Here is a 9204-nt window from a genome sequence, read left to right as displayed (position 1 = left end):
GGATGCCATCAAGGAGCAATACTACCCTGTTAGAAACTATGAGGATAAATACATAAAGTGGACCATGATGCGGCAGGGAAGGGACCAAGACATGTCGAAGTTTACCAACATTATTCATACCCTTCTCACAAAGTTGGGTATCAAGGATTCTAAGCGACATTTGCTACTCAAATACTGCGGCTACCTACATAGGTACATCCACGATGAGATGGAGTTCCTGGACATCTCCTCACTCAGAACAACATACTGATACGCTGTCAAGATCGAAAAGAAGTTTAAACAGAAGAAGAGAGACTTTGGATCCACAAATCCCAAGCAAGGGAAAGGCTTCCCCAAACCACAGAACCAAGGACAAAGCCAAGACGGTGTGACCCAAGACAGCCCATCAAAGTCACAAGAAAAGAACAACACCATGAAGTCAAAGAAGGACACACGAAAGTGGTGGGAGTTCAATAAGAGCTCCACTCATAACACAAGTGAGTGTCGGGCCAAGCAATCGCTGGTGGTCATGTTGAAAGCTTTAGAATTAGGTGCATGTTCCAACCCTGAGTTAGAACCTGACAAGAAGAATGACAAAGGGAAGTAGACCATTGATGCGGAGCCAAGTGTCAATGTTGCCACCGCAAAGATCTAGAAGAATGAGCCCAAAGATCCAGAGGAGGTGGAGCATCTTTTCCACTCACAAATGTGGGTGAAGGGTTTGCCGCTGCAATTCATTTTTGACAATGGCAGCCAAAAGAACCTCATTTTAGTAGAGGTCATGAAGCAGCTAGGCCTACTGACCATAACACACCTGCAACCATACAACATTGGGTGGCTTAACTAAGGACGAGATCTCTGAGTCTGCCAACAATGTCGCCTTCCCTACAATATCATGCCCTTCACATATGAGGTATTGTGTGATGTTGCACCTCTTGATGTGTGTGATGTATTATTAGGCCAACCATACTTGTGGGAGAAACATGCTTCGTATATTGTTAGGAAGCCTCAACGAAGAATGAATCTGGCTTTAAATGGAATTATCAAGGAATTTAAAACACTAGAAAATTTTGGATGAAAATTTAATCTATCGTATTTCTAATGGTTAGTGGGTGTCTCCATTAGTCATTGCTCCTAAGAAAAATGGGAAGTAGAGAATCTGTGTGGATTAGAGGGAGCTAAATAAGGCCACTCAAAAGGACCATTTTCGATTACCTTTAATTCGTCAAGTTCTAGACACACTTTCCAAGAAGAAATTATTTTCTTTTCTAGATAGATTTAGTGGTTATAACCAAATCAAAATTTCCCTTGAAGATCAAGAAAAAACTACCTTTGCTTGTCCCTAGGGTACTTATGGTTATAGGGTCTTACCATTTGGACTGTGCAATGCACCTACAACCTTTCAATGGCTAGTATTGGGAATTTTTGCTAACATGGTTAATCATTGTTTGGAAATTTTCATGTATGATTTCACACCTAATGGAAGAGGATTTGATGAATCCTTGAATAGCCTTGAAAAAGTACTTGATCATTGCATTCAAACACACCTTTGTCTCAACATTGAAAAATGTCATATGATGATGTATGAGGGTGTTTTTCTAAGACATTAACTTTCTAATGTAGGTATTAAAGTGGATATATCGAAGGTAGAGATCATTTTAAGGGTCCCTACTCATAAAACACAAAAATGGATACGAAGCCTTTTAGGGGAAGTAGGATATTATAGACAATTTATAGAGAGTTCTTCTAAAATTGCATTACCTTTATTTTACCTACTAATAAAAGATAAGGAGTTTGAATGGACTGATAAATGTAATAGTGATTTTGTCGATCTGAAGAGATGTGTAACAAAAAATTATATTTTGATAGGACTACATTGGAATATATGTTGTTCCACATCTCTACAGAAGTTGTTGATACAACCATTGGAGTTGGGCTTGGTCAGCAAGAAGGAAACAAACCATACACCATCTATTACATCATCAAGAATTTGTGGAGGTAAATTACTATGTTACAAAGAAATAATTCCTTGCTCTTGTACATGCTATTAGTAAATTTAGGCACTATATCACTGGTTACAAAAAATTTGTGCATACAAATCATTCATCCATCATATGTTTAATGAAAAAACCTATTACAAATGCTATGGTTACTAGGTGGTTGTTGTTACTCCAAGAATTTGATATTACTATCATAGATAAGTCTGGAAAACATAATGTTGCAACATATTTTATCTAGGTTAACTAATGCTACTGATAATTTTCCTATTGAAGATTTTTTTCTAGATGGATATCTATTTTTAGTATCCACTTATTCACCTCGGTATGTAGATATTGCTACTTATTTCACTACAAGAAAGCTACCTCATGACCTTTCCCCTAGATAAAGCAAAAAGATTGTACAATAGAGTGCCAAATATTTCTGGGTGGATGGAAACCTCTTTCACATTGGTTTCAATCAATAGATTAGGAGGTGTGTGAGGGAGGATGAAACCCATGAGATCCTTAAGGCCTATCATGATGGACCTTGTGGAGGGAATTTTGCAGATAAGAGGACAAATCATAATGTGTTGCAAATGGGATATTTTTGGCCCACCATATTATGAGATACAAAGAGGTATGTTCAATAGTGTTCAATAAGAGATATAAAGAGGTATGTTCAAGAGGGATTGATCGGTCCCACAAAATATAATTCCAATATCTCCAAACTAATGGTGGAACCTTTTGAGATATTGGAATTATATTTTGTGGGACCGATCAATCCCCCATCTTACCAGAAGGGTTACATTATTATTTGCATAGAATATGTTACCAAGTGGATAGAGGTGAGGGCAATTACCATGAAAACTGATCGTCTGGTTTCATACTTCTTGTTTGAAGAAATTTTTGCATCATATTGAGTGTGAAGGGAAATAGTAATATATGGAGGAGCACAGTTCACCTCTCGGGTGATACAATATATTTTTAGAAAATATGGAGTTCATCATATGATTTCCTCACCTTATCATCCTTAGGTAAATGGGATGGTGCAAAATACTAATAAATTACTTGAATCTATTCTTACAAAAACTATGGTAGCACATAGAAAATATTAGGTGGAGAGACTTCTTGAGGTATTGTGGGCTTATAGGACAACTTGGAGAAGTACCACATATTTTTCCCCTTATGAATTGGTTTTTGGTAAGAATCCCATTTTTCCAATTAAATTTGATACTAAAACATTGAGGACTACCTTGGAAGTAGATTTAAATTTGATTACGTCTCAACAACAATGAATGAAAAAACTAAATGAATTAGAGAAAAATTGATTGGTTGTTGTGAAACAAACATATATTATTCAGTAGTAGCATGCGAAGTGGCATGATAGGTTCATTAAAAAGAAATTGTTTCAAAAGGGCGACTAGGATTTACTCAATAATTCCAAATTGAAGGATTTTAAGGGCAAGTTGAAAACTAGGTGGTTAGGTCCCTATGAGGTAGAAGAAGCCTTTGGAAATGGGATGGTAAAATTGAAAACCGTTAATAAATAAATAATGACATATATATGTGTGTGTAATATATTCAATGGTGAAAACCCCTTTGGGGCACTATTCTATGATTTTGATGGTAAAAAACCAGCTTGCTGGTAATGAACATCTTTTCTCTATAATAACACTGTAATAATTTTTCCTAATCATTGGTTTTTTTTTTTTAATTATTTGTCATTATAGGTCCAAATTAGGACTCATTTTGTACATATAGTTCAAATTTGATTAATAATTTGTTGTTACAACTGAATATATGACCTCATGTCAACATTGTTTTACAATTTCATATTGTTGTTATTGACATAATTGTCATAGTTGGAGACCCTTTTTGGAGATATTATTGTTGCTTCAAAGTTGGTATAGAACTGATACAATATCTACTGCCACAACATGCATCCTTCATCTCATCATAGTAATAAAATTTCACTTTTGAATTTGTGCCACAAGGAGATCTTCACAACATCATTTGGCTGATACAATCACATGTCATCATAACAGTAAGCGAAGGACATGTTTGTTCTTTTGTCATTTATTTGTGGCATTTGTACTTAAGAAGTGACACCATTACCCTAATGTACATATGTCAACGATGAATTTTACAATAAGTATGGGGGATAAGTGTATCATATCATTAAACGATGCACTATGATTTCACCTTAATCATTAATTATTTGATGGACATTCACCTCACCCTTTATAATAATGTATGATTGGACTTTGTAGATATCATTGCCTTTTACCCTCATGTATAATAGGATTGATGTAACTATTGTTATCATTTCCATCATTACCCTTACCATTACTACCTTTATCACTATATTTAGAAATTTTTGCAATCAAGTGAAGTCCTTTCCATATTAAGAACCCAATTTGGTAATAAAAATGGAGTAATTGGTGTCATTTCCAGCAACTCGATATTTTCTCCTTAGCAAGCATTTGTGTGAATTGAGGAAACTCTGTAATAGGTCTCTATCAGCGTTGAGTGGTTACAGTCTTGGGCAACCATGTCAGGAGTAGCAGTAAGGCATGAACCTAATAATGTTGATATGTTGTTACAATACCCAGAGGCTCTGGAAAATTTTCAATATGTTGGCTGGTTGAGTTATTTTGAGAAGTTACAAGGATTTAGTGTGTTGGTTTCACTAGAGTTTGCTCAGGCCTCAAATGAACAACACTCTGAACCTATAGAATTTTGAATTTTTGTTACATAGGAAGTAATCGCGAGTGTAACAAGGTTTCCACAAATAGGAACTTGGTGGTTTTCAAGAAAGGTGGTAAATCCACCAGCCAAGACTTTATTTTTAAGTAAGAAGAGGAATTGAGAAAGAAGGTCAATCGTTTTGACATAACATCTCTTCCTCACCCTTGGGAATATGTAGCCCTTTTCATTCAAGTACTACTTGTGAGGGTCATTTTGGTATCATATTTAATTATCATTTTCAACTTCTAGAACACCCGAGGACATGGAAATTAATAAATTTGTTATATTACTTGTTGAAATATTTACAACACTTGGAAGAGGAAGTGTGACATTCGAAACATCTGAAAACTTACCTGACTAACCATGCACTTATTAATTTAATCATAGTTCACTCTTTATAGCAGCAAGGAATTCATGGCATGTCCTAATGGAAAGACCTTTTGCTATTGTAGAGGATGATGAGAGTGAAGAGCATGAGGAGAATGTTGAAACAACACCTGTGAGTAAAGAAGCCACACCCTCTAGAGGTAAGGTTGCTACGACGCCCAAGAGTAGAACAACTACAACCTCTAAGAAAAGAAAAGTAGCCACATTCTCTAAGAGCATAACAGTTGCAACTTCTAAGCAAGGTAGGGTTAGTACATCTCTTATACCTAGTTGTAAAAACCCTAAGAGGTGGAGCTCTATTAAGACTTATGTTGGTACGTATTTAGGAGGAAAATGGGAACAAACAAAGGCACTGGTGGAGGTGTCTAGTGAATCATCAAAGAAGGACCATCATGCATGCCCTATTGAAGAAGAAAAACTAGAATAAGTTGTTTCTAGAGCAACAAAAATGCTTAGAATAGTGGTTGTGAATCGGCAGAGAAGGGCCATCGTGGATGCCCTATTGAAGAAGAAAAACTAATAGAAGTTGTTTCTAAAGTAGAAAAAAAGCCTAAAATAGTAGCTGAAGTAACAAATATTTCTAAATAAACTAGGGATGTCATAGAACAAGTGAAGGTGAGAAAGAGAAAATTGAAAAATTCGATTGGTGGAAGGACCCCAAGATGTTAGAAATTAATTAACAGAGCACTGAAATACATAAAATATTCTGGAAAAAATATAGAAATACATAAAATAAGAGAGACAGAGATATACGTGGTTCACCAAATTTGGTCTACGTCCATGGAGATACAACCAGTCCTTCCCTTTATATTATCTAGCAAAATAAAGAGATATAACCTACAACAAATCTGTTGTAATTTCCTCTTCACCCTCACACAACCTCCTTTCTCTATCGCACTTAGAATAATCATACACAGACACAATACAATTCCCTCATATAAACCGAGAGTTTCCTTCTAGGGGAAAAACACCTACATTAACGTAACTTCTACTGTCATATCATCTGCCTAATGAATGACCCAAATTGAATACAAAATTAGAATATTTTACAAGGAAATTTTTCATCTATTTTTAGCTTCAAGGGCACTTCCCTCAAACCCCCGCCAGGTGGGGCTCATAAAATTCATCGTCCCCTCGCCCCCACCCCATGGACTCCCTTGATGATGACTAAATGGTAGGCCTGCCACCCTATCAGGAACAATGATCCAACGCGGTTGAAACAAAAAAACCTCTGAACAATCGAGATGATAATCAGGCTCCACGCTCAGCACAAGAAAGGGGTGTGAGTAACAATTTCAAGAAAATATACCCTATCATTTGAAGAACATACTATTACAACTCAATCGGAGAATATTGAGGAATAGTAAGAGGAGAGGAAATAGGAAAAGCATGTAGAGGAAGACCCCTCCACATTTGAAGTCCATGTTGTTATACTATAATTCAAGGAAAGAATTGAGGAATAACAAAATGAAGGAAAAAAATAAATCCCTATAGAATAAGACGCCCTTATATTTGAGGATATTATTTCTACATTAGAATTTGAGGGAGGATTTGAGGAACATCATAAAGAAGAAAAACTAGAAAATAAAAGTTGACAAAAGGACAGAAGGCTTCTCCCTGTTGGCTGGATAAATCGTTCTTGCGGACAAGACCGATCTCCCTAGTATCAACAGATATCTAGCAACAAGCAGGACAATCAAATGTACGTTTCTCTAAACATATTGCGATTCATTAATCAAAACCAAGAGGTGTTTTAGACCCTACCTTAAGTCCAATGCTAGTTTGTGGCAGCCACGCTTCGACCGTCTGAAAGAGTTTCCTTTTGAGAATATGCAAACACAAACAAGCACACATCAAATAACACCTGCATAGCGAATATCACAAATCATGTTCATTACGAAGATCAAGGAGCTCATAAAATAAACCATTAAACACAGCTTATTGAGAAAAATAAACTTGATTGTATTAACTTTGAGAATAAAAGAACTTTACAACCTTGGTGCCTTGATGTTGTACAAGCTCTTTCTAGGGTCCAAACAGGAATCTCCTCTACTTTGACAAGCCTCACTCTCTTCCAAATGAGATTAAAAGGTATGTGATCTCTCCTCTCAAAAGCTCAAAATGGAAGACTAAGTTCCAGCAGCATTTACCCTCAAAAATATAAAGCTTTCAACCTCTCCTATAACCAACCCAATGCTTCATTTTATAGTGCAAAGGAAGGAAGTTGCAGGTCCACCTATGAAGGGATAAAGTCCTCCTTCAAAGGGATAAGCACCTCACATCAAGGGGTTAGCTCCTTTAGTTATGGGATGCATGAACCATGGAGGAGTGAACTTGCCACCTCAAGATTCCTTCTAGAAGCGTCCAGAAATGACTCAAAGTGAGTTTTTAAGAATGTACTTGCGCCTTTTTGACTTTTACAAGTGTCCGCACCCATTACACAGAGACAGAGTGGTCAGGTTCGCAGGGGACATGACCATTAGGTGCGGTACCACAGGTAATGCTAAGAGAAAGTGCGGAACCAGAGTTTAAGAGACTTTTAAGGTCTTTCTCTCATTTTCAAGGCTTGACATGAAGAGCTAAGGCTTAAGACTTGCAAAGGAGGTATGTATGAGTGGTGATAGACTCACACAGATTGCAGAATGTCATGGTGACAATTTTTGTGCAACAGATTACCCCCTAAAGTGCGAAGTCTGTAATAGATAAGGATAATATTTGTCATCTAAGGAGAGTGAAGTGCTTTATCACTTCAAGGATCTTCCTGTGGATACCCCGTTCGGAACCTATAAAAACATTCAATACAAAATATATATATGTGAAGATATCATCGCTGAGGTAGGCATTCCCATACTCAGATCAAAACTGAATAAGAACTAACTAAACTATTTTGATACAAGAATGATTTTGTAATACATCGCAAGTATAGACATATGTATACACAGTATGGGTGCAACCATCTATTTATGAATAGTCTACTGTATAATGAATAACAAAATTCCTCACAGCTTGGATGGCAGAAACTAGATCCAGGGTCTTGATTTCTGCTTCCCGAACTAGTACGATTCTATCCATGTGAATGAATGTGTCGAATTCGAACATGGTAGAAACCACTTGATTACCAGTCAATGATGTAAATTGTTAACAAGTGTGAGAGAAACCACCAGTAATGTCAACGGCTCTCAAAGTACTCAGTACAATCCATGAAATGTGAATAAATGAGCGGATGTCGAGCATGTCACATAATCCTTTGATCGAAGGTCAATGATGCAACCTATCATCGAAGGCGAGAAACCCGCCATTGAGGCATGCAGATTCCAAGGTACTGATGATTTCTAGATCATCTTTCTAGATAATGAACTGAAGTCGATAGAAAGTGATCCGTCATAGGCAAGCCCATGACACGAAATCATAGATCAAGTCTGAAGAAATATGTTTGGCAAGGACTAACTCAGGGATGGTCAAAGATGGATGACAGATATTTTGCAGATGAATGGTTTATTTGCACTGACCTCTTGAACACATAACGACACTGCAGATGGTTTGGTGACAATTGACCCAAAGCTAATACCCAGAAACCGGCTGAAGATTTTCAATATGGTTTGATTAACTGTTAGGCAAAGGATTTCCCAACCCAGGTGAACAAAAAGTGTCGTGTTCAAGAGTGATTGAAAGCTTTTCTAAAACACAAAGTAGTATAACAAACAGGTTCATTTTTCTCTCTTTTCCCCCACCATTTCTGGCAAGTACCTCTTTATTTTTGACAAGCTTGAGGAGGATAACATTTGCTTGGTTATAAGCTCATCATTCAGATGAGTCCAACTTAGTTTAAATTCGAACCCTAAGAAGGAGTGGTCCGTTCTTGTTTAAATTGAATAGGTCCTTTACTGTTAAGTTTTAATGAGTCCAGTATAGGAAAAACTCAGTGTTTTTCAATTTTAGGGAGTCAGAAGAAAAACTTAAGAAAACTCCATGGTTGTCCTTTTTCATAAATTTGTGTCTCCCAAGCCCGAAAAAGTATAAAATTATACTTGAGAGAATCACTTGACCATTACGATCAAGGAGTACTTTTCATAATTAGTGGCCTTGATCTGAAAAAATAAAAAAGTGATCA

Source organism: Pinus tabuliformis, chromosome 7 (genome assembly GCF_031772625.1).
Source record: "Pinus tabuliformis cultivar Carrire ecotype Pingquan chromosome 7, CPIR1, whole genome shotgun sequence".
In the NCBI taxonomy this organism is placed as follows: domain Eukaryota; kingdom Viridiplantae; phylum Streptophyta; class Pinopsida; order Pinales; family Pinaceae; genus Pinus; species Pinus tabuliformis.
The sequence above is the reverse complement of the archived record's forward strand: the minus strand, read 5'-3'. Positions refer to the sequence as shown.